At 41.1% G+C, this 17,472-nt stretch overlaps 1 long non-coding RNA gene across 1 annotated transcript; it reads right to left on the bottom strand.

Moving 5' to 3' along the window:
- Window positions 1–13,734: 13,734 nt before the first annotated feature.
- On the bottom strand, window positions 13,735–16,865 carry LOC112564965. Its single transcript, XR_003099305.1, has 2 exons — window positions 16,498–16,865; window positions 13,735–16,291 (listed from the first exon to the last, which is right to left on the bottom strand). It is a non-coding gene; the product is annotated as an uncharacterized LOC112564965 (long non-coding RNA).
- Window positions 16,866–17,472: the final 607 nt, after the last annotated feature.

Raw genomic sequence — 17,472 nt, 5'->3', positions numbered from 1 at the left:
TTTGAGTTACTGTCGACATTTTTTTACATCCGGAAGCCATGACAGTTGCATTGTGTTTGACCTATGATCCCGTCAGGGTCAGCTAATTCTGATTGGGTTTATTATGCAAGGTATGTTTATGTTTGTGTCCATTTTAGGAAATTTCTTACCCTTTTTCAGGAATAATCCAAGAAAATTCACAGTTCACATGTTGACCATATTCACGGTACACACAGTTTCACTTAAAAAACTTGTCTACGTCCACATTTTGTCCAAAACACAAAGAAAATTACACAGCATGTTTATACAAGGTGCAGTGCAATTTTTCTATGATAACTGACAAAAGCAGCCAGGGCACAGTCCTGCATTACAAGAAGGCACTGTCATCTACACTCTACAGTGCCTTTCAGACCAACTAAATAAAAACGACAACAGTTTAATTTTAAAATATAATTTGAAGAAAAGGAACCACAAAGCAAATCCAAATTTCCCAGCCCAGAGTCCGAACACAGCTTCTTTCACTGTCTCAAAATATCCAATGTTCCTTATGACGATACAGTTCCCCACAAAGTCTCCACTTAAAATAGCTGAAACGCCTCCACTTGAATTATCATGATAGGCAACGAACCCCAGGCAGATTACGATGAACGAAAGAAGAACAAATAAAACAAAAACAAAAAAAAACCTGGAGAAAAAAATAACCAGTCTTTAGACAAATGGCAAGTTCAAAATGTAACTCTTCCCCCCCCCCACCCTTTTCAAACCAATACATGATTTTACCTATCTATATCCATAAAATATACACATATATATCATACTCATCCAACACAGAAATTTATCCATTCTTCAAACATTAAAACACAGACTCTCCGATTTAACAAATAAAAATCATCACAAATACACACTCACCTCAACAGGTTCAATGTTACACTAATTTCTCGATACAAATTTTGTCAGGATTTGCACACAGTCCAGTCAGGACTAAAACTCCAAGTCGCTTCAGGACTTGTTATAACCATTTGTCCACTCCGGAAGCGCGCACGTATGAGAATACCGAGGTGTGTTCTTGTTTAAAAAAATTTGTATGTTTCGATGCTGAATAATTTTTTTGTTTAAATCAACCCTTATGATGTCGTTTTATAATGCGCCAGTTTCCGCATCACAGAGATACGCTCAATGTGCAGTGATCCCAGCAGCCACCAAACTGCAGGTAAAATGATCAAGTTTAAACAAGTGGGTCTTAAGATTTTTCTTAAAAGATGCAAGACTATCAGACTCCTTGGTCGAGAGGGGAAGCGAGTTCCACAGAAGCGGGGCTACATTTGAGAAGGATCTGAAACCCACTGTCTTTTTGTTTGTATTCCGTCTGAACATTTGGTTGTCTTAGTCTGAATTGGGCTGCTGAACGAAGGTTCCGCTGAGGTTGGTGACAGTGAATGAGATCTTGTAGATATGCAGGCGCAAGGTCGTGAAGGCAGCCATATGTCAAGGTTAACAATTTGTGGTCAATTCTTTTCTCCACAGGAAGCCAATTTAGGTCACATAATATGGGAGTAATGTGGTCAGTTTTTTTCTTTCGTGCAACTATCCTAGCAGCCATGTTTTAAGGAGGACCCACTGAGGCGGATCCTTAACTACAGGGTGGCCTGAGAGGGAGCTTTCTCCCTACACTGGACCCACCTAGGGGTGACAGTCAACCGAGGGAGCGCCAGAAAGCTCAAACTGATCATAGTCATTGATATTTATTTGCAATGCATACTGCATTGAGCTGCAGGCTGTTTGCTTTTGCACCAGTCATAAAGAGCTCGCTGTTTGGGGTTGAATACTGGCTCATGCTTGTTGTTATTGTTGGCTGTTCATTTTATGTTTGTTGCCATGTGGCTGAATTGTCAAAGCCAGGAGCCGAATGTTAATCTCCTGGTGACAAAACTGATGAAAGGTGGGTTTATCATCTGTATGTCTAATTCTTCCATGCCTCCCACAGTATTCTTCCAGTGGGTCCTGGCATAACTTCTTGTATTATTTTACTGAGGAGTGCTTAAGTGGTTGCTTGCGGAGTGTGCGTGAACATATATATGTGACCATACCTGCACTCTTCTGCATTTTTCAACAACAAAAAGGGCCAACCAATGTTTATTACATTTAATGGCTAAAGTAGAAAAGAAATGAGAGCTAAATGCAGGTGAAAAAAATGATGAGAATTCTACAGCACTGTCCTCTAGCAAGTGGACATTGCTGAGTTGCCGACACTTATCTGCCACACTCCTGCCACAATGGTCCACGAGGTTTTTGTAGCAGGGTACCGCCGTCTTGCTAAGTGACAATGATGATGTTGAAGATAAAATGGGAAAAAGAGAAAGTTCCCAACCCTACATCATCAGAAGCATCTGTCTGTAGCACAAACTGCTGATGTACATCAGGGAGACATATTTTGGGACGAGAACACAAGTGATCTTTAAGGGTTTGGTAAGCTTCTTCACACTCTGGAGTCCATTGTACTTTGTTTGGTTTAGCCTTCTTTGTCAAGTCTGTGAGTGGTAAAGCGATCTCAGCAAAGTGTGGCACATATCTGCGAAAGAAACCCTTAAGTCCCAAAAATGCTCTTACTTCACATTTTGTGGTTGTAGCATGGACATTTTGTATTTTCTCCAATTTTGACTCCTCCTGCCACATTTGACCTCGCCCAACCTTATGTCCCAGGTATTCTAGTTCCTCACATCCCAAAAAACACTTTGTTGGGCGAGCAGTCAATCCTGCCTGTTCTAGACGACTAAACACCAAGTTCAGGGCTTCTAGGTGTTGTTCCCATGAGTCACTGGCGATCAATATATCATCCATAAAGTTCAAAATATCAGTGCGGTCCAGTGGCTCCAATAGTGTTCGTATCATTCGACTGAAGACACCAACAACATTCTTCAGTCCAAATGGCATAACACACCAGTGTACTGCCCGAAAGATGTAGTGAAGGCAAGCTTTCATCTGTCATCAGAATTTAAGAGTATCTGCCAATATCCCTTGGCCAGATCAATTTTTGAAAACCATGTGGCGTGAGCCAGTCGACTAAACAGTCCACACCAGGCAGTGGCTAAGCATCAAACACAGTGATTATGTTTAACTGTCTGCAGTCTACACAGAACCTAACTTGTCCATCTTTCTGACTAGCACTGATGGGTGCACTGTACGGAGATGTAGTTTTTTCAGTGACACCCAATTTCAGCATACAGTCTAGCTACTAGCTATTGCTTGATGATTTCCACCTGCGAATGTGGCACTGACCGAGGTTTAACACCGACAGGCTGACAGTCCTGCAGTGAGAGTGTAAACTGCTCCAAGTCAGTGCTTCCAGGCAGATCAGTCAGACAGCGGACATGTTTATGGCAAATCTCTGCTAATTGCCTCTCCTGTTGCTTATTTAATCTTTCCCAGATTTAACACCGGAAGGATCTTCTTCAGATGTGAGTGAAGGTAGAGGAGTCTCTGCTCTTAGAGCTGGTTCTAATTCATCTTCCTCCTCTTCCATGATTACTCCGACTGCGCTACGGTGTAGCTCGTTAGAGTCTTTGTCGGTCTCAGAGCGGTCGGCTTCTCTCTCCATGTAGGCCTTTAACAGGTTAGCATGATACAGCCTTAGTTTGTCTCCCACCTGAATCTTGTAATTCATGTCATTTACTTTCTCTTTCACTTCATGTGGTCCTCGCCATGCCATCTCCAGTGTATTAGACTTTGTCGGTAAAAACAACACCACTCTGCTTCCCACTGGAAATCCTCTCCACTTAGTCTGTTGATTGTAAGCCGCTGCATAACGCTGAGCGTTTTTCACGAGGTTTTTCTGAGCCTCTGTACAGGTGGATTCTAGCCGTTCTCTCAAGTCTATGATATACTGAACAGTAGTCTTCACTACTTCTGGGGCATTCTTAGTCCACAGTTCTTTCAAAATCTGTAACGGTCCTCTCACAGTTCAACCATAAAGCAGCTCAAATGGTGAGAATCCTAAGCTTCCTTGAGGAACCACACGTTATGCAAATAAAATAGCGGGTAGAAATCTGTCCCAATCTCTTGGCCGTTCTTGACAGAGTCTTCGCAGCATACTCTTTAAAGTTACGTTAAATTTCTCCACTAGCCTATTGCATTGAGCGTGATATGGGGTTCTTGCCAGTCATTTAATGGCAAGCAGCTTGTTCACTTGTTTCATGAGTTCGCTGACAAACTGTGTATCTCTGTCAGTATCTCTTTCGGGACACCCAGTCCATATTTCCCAGAGTGATTCTGCTATTCTTTCAGCTGTAACTCCTGGAAAAGCTATAGCTTCGGGAAAGCGTGTTGCATAATCTACCGCTACTAGTACGTAACGATTTTTCCATTCTGACATGGGTATGAAGGGTCCCACCAGGTCTATTGCAACTCTTTTTAAAAGGTTCGTCAATCAAAGAGAACTGTCCAAGTGGTACCTTGTGGTACCTTGCTCACACGCCCCTTCGGCAATGTTCTTTGGCATACATCATAGGAAACGACATAACGACAAACTTCTGACAGCATCTCTGGCCAATGAAAATTTGCCTGCAGGCGGTCAGTTGTCTTCTGAGTACCGAGATATCCGGCCATGGGCACATCATGAGATAATCGAAGTAATCCTTTATCAGAAGTATACTGGCGCATCAGTGCACCTTTCTTCCGTAAGAACTGAACATTAGTTGATTAAAAGGCTGGCCGGCCATCGCAGGTGCGGTACACCGACAAACAGACTGCTCACACCGACAAAAGCACAAATTGCTGTCTTTCACACACACACACACACACCCCTCCAGCTATGTTTCCTGCCCCCTTCCCAGCTAAAAAAAAAAATTTAAAAATAAGAGCAGGCTTGTGACAATCAGACAGTAAATGTAACAATCAGTAGCAAAGATGTTTAAGGCCTAATGTTTCATAAAAATTGCTGTGAAGCTACTGAAATTGTGAATGGCAAGACCCTTGTCACAAGTAGAAACAATAACTTTCAGGCCACAGCCTGCAAGGGAAAAAAAAACAATTTATTGACAGTTTCAGATGTCTAAGCCTGTACCAAAAATTCCAATCTCATTTTTAAATGAGAATTTATTTCCACAACATAAGCTAATCTTAAGTTGCGCACTTATGCGACATAACACAAGTCCATGTTTTAATATTCTACTCGGTTTGCTTGAATATCACCAACTGATTAAACAAGTGCCTTAAAATCAGTTTGACAGCAATTTCAATGAATTTTGCTGTCACACATTTCTGAAGAAAAGTTGATAAAATAGTATCACAGGATGAAATTCCACTGAGACTAATATGGCATTTCTTACGAACTATGTTCCTACTGTACTTGACAACATTTAAAATGCCTCCATCACATTAAGAGAACACTCAACAAAAAAAGGAAACATTCAACAGTGTTTTTTTCTTCTTTTGTTTCATGTGCTTTATATGGGTGGCATACAGTAACACTACACAGAAGCAGTACAGTCCATCTCTGGGTTTAATGGTGTTGCTGGCCACAGACTGTTGTATTAGAGTGACTTCTGACTCACAATTACAGAAATGTGAAGATTTGAATTTTTTTGTCTCAACAATGATGTCACAGTGCATACGCGAAGACAGCAATTTTTCACCATGTTTATTCAAATCCATGAAATACTGGATTAAACAAGGGAGTGATCATTTGTTATCTGTAAGCCTATACCAAAATTTTGGGGGAAATACAATGTGCTATACCTAGTTTCCTTTGGATTTACAAAGTGCTATTTCATGATAGAATGAGACAGAGATGGTCTTTTTTTTTCTCCTGACTTTGAACTTTAATTAGCACTGGAACCCAATTTGCAATTCATGAAATGTAAGAACTCAGAATGAAACTAGTAACACCTGACAGGTGCTAGTGCACAACAGCACATGAATATACACAAAAGTTCATATACATTGGTATGTTTCTTCACAATAATCGAAGATTGAGATTTTAGAAAGCAACCGATTCAGGGATTGAGACAAATACATACGTGATGGGGAAAAAAATAAACAGATGAGAGGTAATGAAAGACCTGCATCTCAAGCAACAATCGGAAAACAGAGACTGAAAATGCATGATGTGATTAAAAAACAATTTTAACACTGAGGTCCAAAAGTAGAAAATCAGCAAGTACTATACTATATCTCTAGTCTCACAAGGACAACAAGAAATTTGTTAATAGACATGACACTTTCTTATCCCCAAAGATGGGGTTAATCCAAAAAGTGAATATAAAATGATTTTGCTTACTTGCGATTTTTGACATTTTTTCTTTAGCTTTCTTTCTCAATTCTTCAGTAGTCTTTTTTTTAACTGCAAAACAAACATGTATCATGACAAAAATGAAACATTATTTATATGATGTATAAAGCCAGCTTGGATAGGTGTCGGTGATTAGCCTTGCCACCTCATGTGCTGAGCCCTAACAGTTTCAGATGTAGGGCCGCATCATTCAGGCAGTTCTGAAGACCAACAAAGCCATGAGCCTTCAGAATGCCATTTTTTAATATAAGGCCTAAGGCTTGAATACCGATAGCTTCCCTATCATGTGTGCTTGTGTCTTCAAGACTGTTTATCTAAAACAGTTACCAATGTTATTCAAAGGCACAACATCAGTATGTCTGAATTGTTTAACTTGTGCACTTTAAGATAAGATAAGATTACTTTATTGTCCAGAAAAGGAGATTTGTCTTCCAGCATGCAAGCAGTCAGAGTAAAAATCAAAGACATCAACAATAACATCAGCAATGGCAGAAGTGAGCACACACACACACCCACACACACACACGCCCGCATCAAGGACAATACATCAGTGGACAATACATCAGTTCCATGACTACATAAAAAATATGACAGCGTATAACAGAGATGGGATTACGTCATCCCCATTGTGTGTAACACTACTAGTCGCTTATAGTCTTTTGTTTGTTGACAGCAGAGATGGCCGATGGGATGAATGACCTCCTGTAAACGTTCTTTTTCACAAGAGGGACTCTCAATCTCCGTCCTGAGGGCATAGGCTCGAAGCAGGGGTTGAGTGGATGGGTGGGGTCAAGCATGATTTGTGTTGCTTTCCGGACAAGGGCTGAATCGTACAGGTGGGAAAGGCTTAGCTGTTGTGAGCCTACGATTCTGCTGGCTGTGTTTATGACGCGCCTCAGTTTGTTCTTGGTTGTCACGCTTGTCTGGCCATACCAAGACACAATATTAAATGTAATTACGCTTTCTACCAGCGCATGATAGACATCTACCAAAATGCGTTCGCTTACATTAAAACTACGAAGCTTCCTGATCAGATACAACCGTTGTTGTGCCTTCTTATGCACTGTCCCTACATGTTCAGTGAAATTCAAACTATCGTCTATTACTGTACCAAGATATTTGAATGTTGTCACCCTTTCAACCTCTTCATTTCCGATTACTAATGGAGTGGACATTTCTTTTCCTTTCCTCTGATCTATAACTAGTTCTTTCGTTTTTCCAACATTTAGTTCTAAGTAGCTGCTTTTGAACCACTCGCAAAGGGCCTGCACTTGTGTGGTATAGTGGGCCAAAGATTTCTCATCTCTCAGGTGACCAATCAGTGCCATGTCGTCTGCATATTTAACTAAACAGAGAATTCCGTTATTTATTTGCATCTCATTGGTGTATACAGAGAATAATACTGGAGATAGAACACACCCTTGTGGCACTCCTGTATTCAATATCAGTTCACTGGATAGGTGCCCTTTAACATTTACCCTCTGTGGTCTGTTACTCAAAAACTGATGAATCCAGCGAATTAGTGAATGACTAACTTCTAGGTCTACTAGGCGTTGAATGAGAATGTGTGTCTGTAATGTGTTGAATGCTGAAGAGAAATCCATAAAAAGTACTCTGATGGACGTTCCTGCTTTGTCTAGGTTGTTTGAAACTGTGTTCCACCCCTCCCTTGTCCCTGTACGCAAACTGCATGGGGTCTAGACGCTCAGAAACAGCCGCTACAAGTCTATTGCATATTATCCATTCAAAACACTTGGCTATGACTGGTGTCAGCGCAACAGGTCTAAAATCTTTGTTTTCCTTAGCATCGGGTTTTTTGGGAATGGGTACAATGGTAGAGGATCGCCAGACACGGCACCATAAATTTGTAACCGGACCGACCGGCACCCTATCGCTAACACCCTAGCGCCAAATCAGTCCGTTCCTCTTTTGTCGGTCCAGGGAAGAGGACGGGAGTTCCCTAGGAGAATTTTCCTGTCTACGAAAATTCTGGCTCTCATTAGTTGGGTGCGTCGCCTAGTTCTTACGTGCCTCGCGTTGTGTTCTTTACTTTTTCCTTCTATACCTATTTCTGCACGCACCCGAGCTACAGCCGACCTAGGAGCCCACAAAAGACCCTGCTTTACTAACTGCACGTAAAGTGTCCTTTCGGTTGGTGTGTCAGTTTTGCCGGACCTACTCGTGTGTTCTCTTCTGCTGCTGTCACGCCTACATACACGGGGACAGTACACTCACTAGCACTCGCTGACACTACACGCTCACACAAGTGCTAAAGTTTAAGATATAGATTTATTTACAAAATATATACATCTACCAACAAAACAACTACCAAACTAACCAACTACCCAAACTTAACAACTACCTACCTATTCGAAATCTAACACCTAACTCCTAGGGTGGGGAAATGAGACTGAGTACCACGAGCCGCTATTGCCAGCGGACCAGGGGCTTCGCAGCCCAAAGGTACTTCTCGCTTGCTCAGCTCGCAGAAGGGGGAAAAAGGGGAAAGACTGAGTGCCACGAGCCGCTATTGCCAGCGGACCAGAGGCTTTGCAGCCCAAAGGTACTTCTCGCTTGCTCAGTCTCAAAACGCTCTAACTGCCATACCAGCAGGACCAGTTCTCAGGCGGAGAGAAAAAGGTGCGGACGCTGCCTTACGCCCGCATTTTGTACAGGGCAGCTTGGGTACTACGTCACCCGCAGTTGCTGCCCGTGTCGCGCTGCGCGCCGCTCGCGCGACCATGCGTGGGGTGGAAGGGTGGGGTGGAGGGACTGGGCACCGTCAGCGGTACCTACTGACCTAAACTAGCGCTCCCGCTACACTCCCCTGTCCTCAGACCTAATGTACTCACTAGCAAGTACATTAGTCTAAAAACAAATCTAATAAACATTTCAAAACACTTCTACAAGTCAAAGAAAACACATGTCAAAACATTTCAGCCACAAATCAGTGTCTCAAGTCCAAATGCACAAGTCATTCCACAGTTCGTTCGCTTTCTTGTGCAGTTCACGAGTATCTTGACAAACATCATCAGTTCATTTGTCGTTGGCTCTCCGAGGATGAAGAAAAGTAGCCAAACTCCAACAGCAGGGAGTCAAGTGTGTATCTGGAACAGTCGTCAGGCAAGTCCACCCTTTGCTTCAGTTGGTGGTGTCTGCGCTGGTGTCTCCTCAGGGCGCTCGCCTTCGCCATGGTGGCACCACAGACTCCACAGCTAACCCCTTTGGCGGAGTTCCAGTCACACCCTACAGGGTGTGAGGTTCGGGGAGTGTGACTGGGCTCGTCGTCGGGCGTGCTCTGCTCCTCCAGCCCTTCAACTGGCGCGGCCTCCGACTCGGCAGATGTCAGTCGATGGTGTCGCCGTTGGTGCCTCCTCATGGCGCGCGCGTCTGTCGCAGTGGTGCCGCACAGCTTGCAGAACGTTCTCTCTTTGGACACAAAACCTTGGCTGCTCATCTCTTCTGGCAGGATACATATTTCGTCTGTACCTGGAATGGAAATGGTCATGCCGGGGAAAATTTCACAGGGGGTTTGATTGCCCTCCCTGCTCTGGGGGTAATTACAGGGGTTGTCCCCCCCTCCTTCGTGGATGGACGAGGGGTGATTAAACTGAACATGCCTCCTCAAGTCCTTGGATGGAAGTCCACTTACAAACTGGTCAATAACTATGGTCTCTCTAGCTTCTAATGGCATGTTGGGGTACGCACTAGCAGCAAGACGATTCAACACGAAACCATACTCTGTGACACTCTCACCTTTCTTTTTGAACCTAGACCTGAACTCGACACGCTTTAGACTTTCTCTCTCTGCAGGGTCGAACCTGCGCTCTAAAGCTGTCTTTATAGCATCAAAGTCCTCTAATTCTCCCACACTCAGCTCACTTAGAACCTGTTGGGCATTACCTCACAGGCACATGGCTAAATTCACTCCCCTCTCTGCGTAATCCCAATCGTTCCATCTAGCGACTGTTTCAAAATGGCGGAGCCAATCCTTAAAGTCGCCTTTAGTGCCTGTGAACACTTCTGGTATTCTCTCCTTTCTACTACCTGGGAAAGTACGATTTAGAAATGTGCTGTTAGCAGGACTTCTGTTCCTACTCCTAGAACTAGAACACTGGCTATAACAACTGCTGAACGAACCTTCGTCACTACTGCTGCTGCTATTTCTACGTGCACTAGACATTGGGGACCTCTGACTTCTAATTCTATGTTTCTCCTTTCTGCTCTTAACCACTTTCTGAGGAAACCAGCTTTCCTTCCTAAGCACAAGGATACCTATAAACACACCTAGCGCAAACACCGGCGCACACAAAGCAACCGTTAAAAACATGATGAAAAGAAAACTCCTACCTCTACAGGAATGTGACACAGCAGCCCGCTGTCCAGCGAACACAGAGAAGACCGGGGCTGACACACTCGATTGAAAAGGATCCGGGTCATTCTAGTTCATCGCCTGATAATGCACCATCATCGGCCAATGTGTCACAACTTCTCTCCCAACTATATATATACCAAACAGTTGAAGAGTTGCATCTTTTTTTTGCATCTGGACTTTCCATATTTGGAGGAAATTTACAAAATTTGATCAAACTCTGTATGATGCAGTGGAGTAGGAACCGAGTGGTGGAAAGGGGACAGCTGTCCCTGCAAAAAAGTTACTGAGGAGGCAAGAATGTAAATGTCGTTAACTGCCAGCACAAAGTTTGACTCCCCGCTCCTGAAAACAAAGCTTCTTCCTAATGCCACTGTAATGTTCTACCTTTTTAAAATATATTGCAGATATAGATATTATATTACAAAAGTACACAATGATTTAAACAAATAATATTTTATAGCAATGAGCAGGTCTGTAGTAACGGTGTCGACGGAAGCAACAAATAAAAAATAAAAAAAAAACAGTAAAATGTAAAACCTTACCAGTTTCTTTATCTTGTAAAGGCAGTTTACTGCATCACATTTTTCCCCTTTAATCTGTGCCTTCTCTTTGTAATATTTTTTTGGCTTCACAGCTCAATTGCTACCACTCTCAGGCCCACTGCTGAATCCAAAAGCCAGCACTGGGGTTTTCTGATGACACATGCATGCACACATGTGGACACACACATGGAGTACTTGAATGAACAAAGTAGAACTCGGGACTCAGATGTGTGATAAGCACGTGGAATAGAATAAGACACCCCTACATATATACATAGTCACTTGCAAGAAAAAAGCTTGCTTTCATTTGGTTTCAAGTAATTATATAAAAAGACAAAACAAGACTTGCAGAATTGGAAAGACACAACCAAAATAAAAGATCAGGTTATGAAATGTGTATACCTTAATCATTCCAATGTACTAAAAATCTGCAATACCACCAAATAATATATATCCTTATGACTACAGAGGTTTTTTTTATAATGGAGTCTCTCAGTTTGAACTATAGAAGTTCCCTGAAGACCGATTTCCCACTAGTCACTAATAATAATAATAAAAAACAGTTGAAATCACTTTAGAAACATCCATTACACTCTCTGCTGCTACCTTTTCCATGTACCTTGCTTAACTGTTTCAAAAATCAAAATACATAGCTTATGAACAGCATAAGAACGATCGCATAAGACAACTTCTGTAATAGCTACAAAAGTACAGAATTTGTTTTGAAATACAATCATATGCCTGAATGAACAGAATCACTGCAATCTTTGAGGTTAAGGGTACATAGTTACTGCCCGTTATGCCGGTCGGCACGTAGGGCAGCGAAAGAGTTTTCAACTTACTAGTTTCGTACATGGTGCGCACATTGCAGAAACCTATTCTGGTCTTGCATTTGGCGCTCAAGACTTCCATCTTCGTGCCAGTAGCTTCCTTTCGGCTTTCACTACTAACAGTCATACAGGGATCTTGCGATACCTCTGGGAGCCCATAGCACACATTAGTGGTAGTTTTCTCTGTGGCTGTTTCCGTTACAGTAGTGTTTTTTATGGGACAGGATTTTTAGCCCTGTGCCCAGCCCCCAACCTGGAGGACCAGGGATCATGTTTCGTCAGGTATCTACCCTTTGACCTGCCCAGCTTGGGAGACCCTGCCCGGTATAGCTCTCAGGATCATCGACACACACAAGCCCCCCCCCCCTCCCACGACCTTGACAAGGTAATGATCCTCGCGCGGGGGGGGGGGGGGGTAAGGGTACATTGCTTATACAAAAATACCAAATCAAACATATCTTTCCTTTGTTCACTACAGTAAACATTAAATGCTGTTGCTCGTTTTCTTTCCATAATCTGAAGAGACAAAAATTGTTTCTTAGTCTTTTGTACCCATGGCTATCACTCAAAACTTCAAACAGTAGCCATAATTTGTAGACATCACATTGTATGTCTCTAGCTCTCACTCACATACATTTAGATTTCACTTTGAACTTCAAGCAATTTCTCTTGCTGACGATATATATATAAAACGAATGACTACACCATAAAAGCACCTGTATGACATAGTTTACTCTCTGTACATATATAAATAGCACAGCATTGTCATAAGCAACTCTCAACCTTCCAGTCATCCAATCTCTACAAACAAAAGTTACTTCACTAGTTCCAAATGTCTTCAGTTTTGTAAACCATACAGTTTGAGAAATGGTAACCATAACTGGTGGCTTATATCCCTGATCGATATCTCAATACATACCGAATGACCAAAGTTCTCATTTTCTTTCAATGAAGTCCAGGAACAATCACACACATACACTCCTCTGAATAATCTCCCTTGTAATCTAGGGCCGCTGAGGTTGACTGGGCCAACATGTCAAAACTACAATAACAAAAAGAACACCTTATCTGTTTAAACTTCAATTTATGTACTAAGCTTTTTGGATTTGTGAAATTATGATGGACCATTATTTTATACACTTAAGCAACTGATATGTTTATGACCCTTGTTAATCCTTTAAGGTATGGCAATAAATGTTTACTGTGGAGTAAAGAAATTGTCATAACAGCAAGTAAAAGTTCTGTAAATGGAGTGAGTGTGAAAGCAACCTACGGATTCCTGTCAGTGACAAGACAATTGACACTGGCTGAACAGCTGTATCCATCAGATCAAAGTACTCCCACTTCCTTTTCCCTCTACCAGATGACTGGTTGCCATCGGCAGTAATTTTATGCCTGTGAAAGAACAGCAGTATCCGTATTGAAAAATAATGATGTTATAAATAAAATGCAATTGGTTATAAACAAGCAGGCATGTAGAATAAAAAGGAAGAGAAATTGATAGTGTGTCACCACACACCTGTTTCTCGGAGAACGGAATTTTTTTATCACAGATATCACCTGTGACATGATGGCCCTTTGCCTGCATCTGCAGGGAGATTTTGCGCCACACTTCATGGCGCTTTATGGCAGAGTTTAAAAACATTTGCGAAAGTTCTTTTACACTTTAATTAGAAGAAAAACCCTCTGGTGAATCCATGTTGAAACACCTGTAAGAACTTGTTTTTTTTTTTTAATTCATGGTATGATGCCAAACTGTAAGTACAATATTTAAAGATGTGTAGCAGATAACATTTTTTACCGCTTCTTTATTTCACTTAATTACAAATACTGTACTCTGAAATATGGTGTACTGTTAGACTCTTCATGTAAATGTATACTGTCAAGAAAGTTGAGTGATGTCTTTTAATGCTTGTTCTTTTGTATTCGTATGAAATGTTTAAAAATGGTTCATTTTCTCTATATGCCATTTTCTAAAATTAAACTATTATAAAGTTTGTTTTTGTTGGGTTTTTTTTCTATTTGGTATGAGTTCTGACTGGGGGATTTTTTCTAGGACAGTGACAAACAAAACGAAGAAATACAATGTGTATTTTACTCAATACATGCCTTCAGGGTGTACATCTTCATCCATTGGTGGCTGATTTCCCTGATATACTTCTCATATACTTGTGCTGCAACAACTTGTCAAAAAACATCAGTCAGTGACAAATAAGAAAGTATATCAAAAGATATAAAGTGATTAGGTTTGACTACACTGGTTGATGTGGTAGTGTCAGCTACTGACAGTTTTTATTTTATTTTGTTGGATAGATCTATAACATAAATTACAATATTTAAAAATATAAATCAGACCACAGGCACATAAGGTAACAGTCACTTAAGAGTACATCCATCAGCCAAGCAAGCCATCCAAAAAAGTATATACACTTAGAGTATTCTGAAAAATGTATCTGAACTTGTGCATTTCTTTTATCTAAAAAAACTGCTCATAATACCCTCCAATACAAACTTTACACAAGGTCATGTGACCTGTCATCCTCTTTTGCCAAATAAAAAATCTAGAGTAAAACCATATTCTTTATCTTACACAACACCCATGAACAAGTACGTCTTCCTTTCACATCTGAAGCACAAAAATCCTAGCAGTGTCTTGAATCCCTTGTGCCATAGGCTAACTGCAGAAGAATAATAATGTAGCGATGCAAAGAAATGCATAATTTTTAGTAATCATTTATATATAATTCAGTATTTATGTCTAAGTAACAATTTGTTTATAGGGTTATTGTTTTGTAAAATTTCTACCTTAATTTGTGTACATGCATTAAAATTTTCAATATAACATCTGTATTACAATATTTATGAATCTAAATAAAACCAGATATTTGCTGGTAATCATCCTTGACGCATTTGTACATTGTACAGGGATGCAGTGTGTATTTTTCTCGAGACTTGCCTTCAGTGTTCATAAATTGGTGCAAAACGCCAACATGTCATGCCTCCTCAGTATCCCCAATTTTCACTTCCTTTAAAAATGAGCTTGATTAGAGGTTCAGCCCACAATGACTAATTGACCTATGAAGTGTGTTGTGTGTTAAAGCGTTGTTAGTTAATAATAATCTTTGAATATTAGTTTTAAATGGAAAAGAACCAACCAGAATGCCATTAGTCAAGACATCAAAAAGCGCAAATGAGGGTGGATAGGACACACCCTGTACAAACCAGCTGACACCATTGCCTGGCAGGCACTTGACTGGAACCCTCAGGGGAAGAGGAGAGTCGGGAGACCAAAGCAAACTTGAAAAAGAGCAGCAGAGAGCGAGGTAAAGGACATCGGAACCACATGGCCCAGCTGATGGGGGCTGCCCTATACCGGGGTCCGTTGGCGAGGTGTTGTTGCGGCCCTATGCACCTCGAGGAGTAACAAGGAATAAACTAATTTTAAAAATTAACTACACTATATTGCCACAGCTTCAATATAACAGCACAATCTATACTTTTGAAATTAGTTTCACTCACTTGCACATGTATACTACAGTCATGTACAAGATAACGAAAAGAATGCAACAGTGTCAATTAAATATACATGTAGAGTTAAATACATGGAAGTTAAAGTAAATTTCTTTCTTAAAAAAATAAAAAAATGGCAAGTCTAGTGTAGCCGGAGCGTTTGTTTAGGGCAGTGTGTACCGCTGACAGTGCTTGTTCCCTCCACCCCGCATCCCCTTCCACCCCACGCTTGGTCGCGCGAGACGGACAGCAACCGCGGGTGACGTAGTACCCAGACTGTCCGGTACAAATCTGCTCGCACCTGTTCTCCCGGCACGGGAACTGGTCCTGCTTGGTCTGGCAGTAAAGCTTTGAGACTGAGTTAGCGAGAAGTAACTTTGTAAAAGAATAAACAACCGTACTAAACGAAGAATAAAACAAATATAGAATGCACAAAGAGGAACAAAATGACAAGAATGAGAGTAACACGATATTCCAAAAGGATGTGAAACAGGGCTAGCATTATGGGAAAGGGTATACTAATGGAAGTAATGTTTTACAATGAATGCCTGGAGCAGATATCGTGTAATACATCGACTGATGCTGTCACAATCCTACAGCTATCACAAAGCTTAATCTAAGAAAAATAATAATAAAAAATAATTTACCTAGCGCATCATATATTGAAATAAACATGTTCCAGACCCCTTTTCATCATAGAAGTCTTTAAAGTTCACGTGGCAGCAAGTCTGACCCCGGTCTAACACAGAAACCTGACAGTCTTTTCCCACTTGGCCGCCGTTTGAGTAACATCAAGCACACCAGCCAACGACGAAAACAGACAAAGGAAAAAAAAAAAATAACCAGGACAGAAAATTACATTCCTTAAAAATCTAACTCTTTTAAGTTCACTATTTTACTGATTAAATATATTCTCTAATTAATAAGTCAATCAAAACCTTTCATAGACTTTTTAAAAAGCTCAGTCAGACTCACCTCGACATGTGTCACATGGTTTTAATGTCTGGTCAGGACTTGACACATCACCGAAGAAAACAGGTTCTTCCCCGATAGACAACCAGCTGCCCACGTTTTTCGTTCTCGCTCAAATTCAACAATAATAAACGAGTTTTGCGACAGGTGCCCGGCATATAAGGATGTTCTTGTTCTTGATTTAAGTTTGAAGTTTTACCTTCAGGATACACAGATAACTAAGGTAAGGGCTAGAAATGTTGTGTTAGAAATATAAGCTGACGGAAACCCCACCCGGCGTCGTTTTACTGGTCATGACATTTGTGGTGATGCACACCTCTTGTCTGGCTCTCTCTCTTTCGCTACACCAGATAAAACTTTCAGGAAATGTTATGAAACAAGTAATATTTCAGCATCCTTGTGAGGTGTCCGCAGCAAGTACACCCACTTCCAATGTTACTATCTTCTAGTGGCCACGTAGCTTAATGACGATGATGATAATTATCTAACATTAGTGTTTCAGTTGTAAGTTTTAAAGTGTTTCTCAATTAGAAATGTAACCCCTGGCAGTATCCGTTTGTCTCTTTTTACAGAAACTATAAGCTTGTTGGACAGTTACTGTTTATCCTTTGGGATAAATTGTGAACGATGTATCGTTTGAAATAAATTGCGTTTGTCGAGATGACCTTTATTCGCCATGGTACGGCCTGTGGCCATAAGATGGCCAAAGGGTTCTCGGAGTACAGTTTTGTTCCATAACGACTCTGTGCCAGGTATCAGACGAGAAATTCAGCAGTTGCTCCTCATCAGATCCTACATTCGACTCAATCGGAATTTTCTTGTCCCCTTGTGTCTACCTTCAGGTACAATTGTGAGGTCTGTATTGTTGATCTCTTTCTGTGCATGGGATGTTTTTAAGGGTGTTTAATACTTGTTTTATGTTTGTTTTGTATGTTCTTGATACCTTTGGTGTTTAATATTATAGTTTTCTTTTAGGGA

Source organism: Pomacea canaliculata, linkage group LG5 (assembly GCF_003073045.1).
Source record: "Pomacea canaliculata isolate SZHN2017 linkage group LG5, ASM307304v1, whole genome shotgun sequence".
Lineage (NCBI taxonomy): Eukaryota > Metazoa > Mollusca > Gastropoda > Architaenioglossa > Ampullariidae > Pomacea > Pomacea canaliculata.
This window is presented reverse-complemented; position numbering and strand designations above follow the sequence as displayed.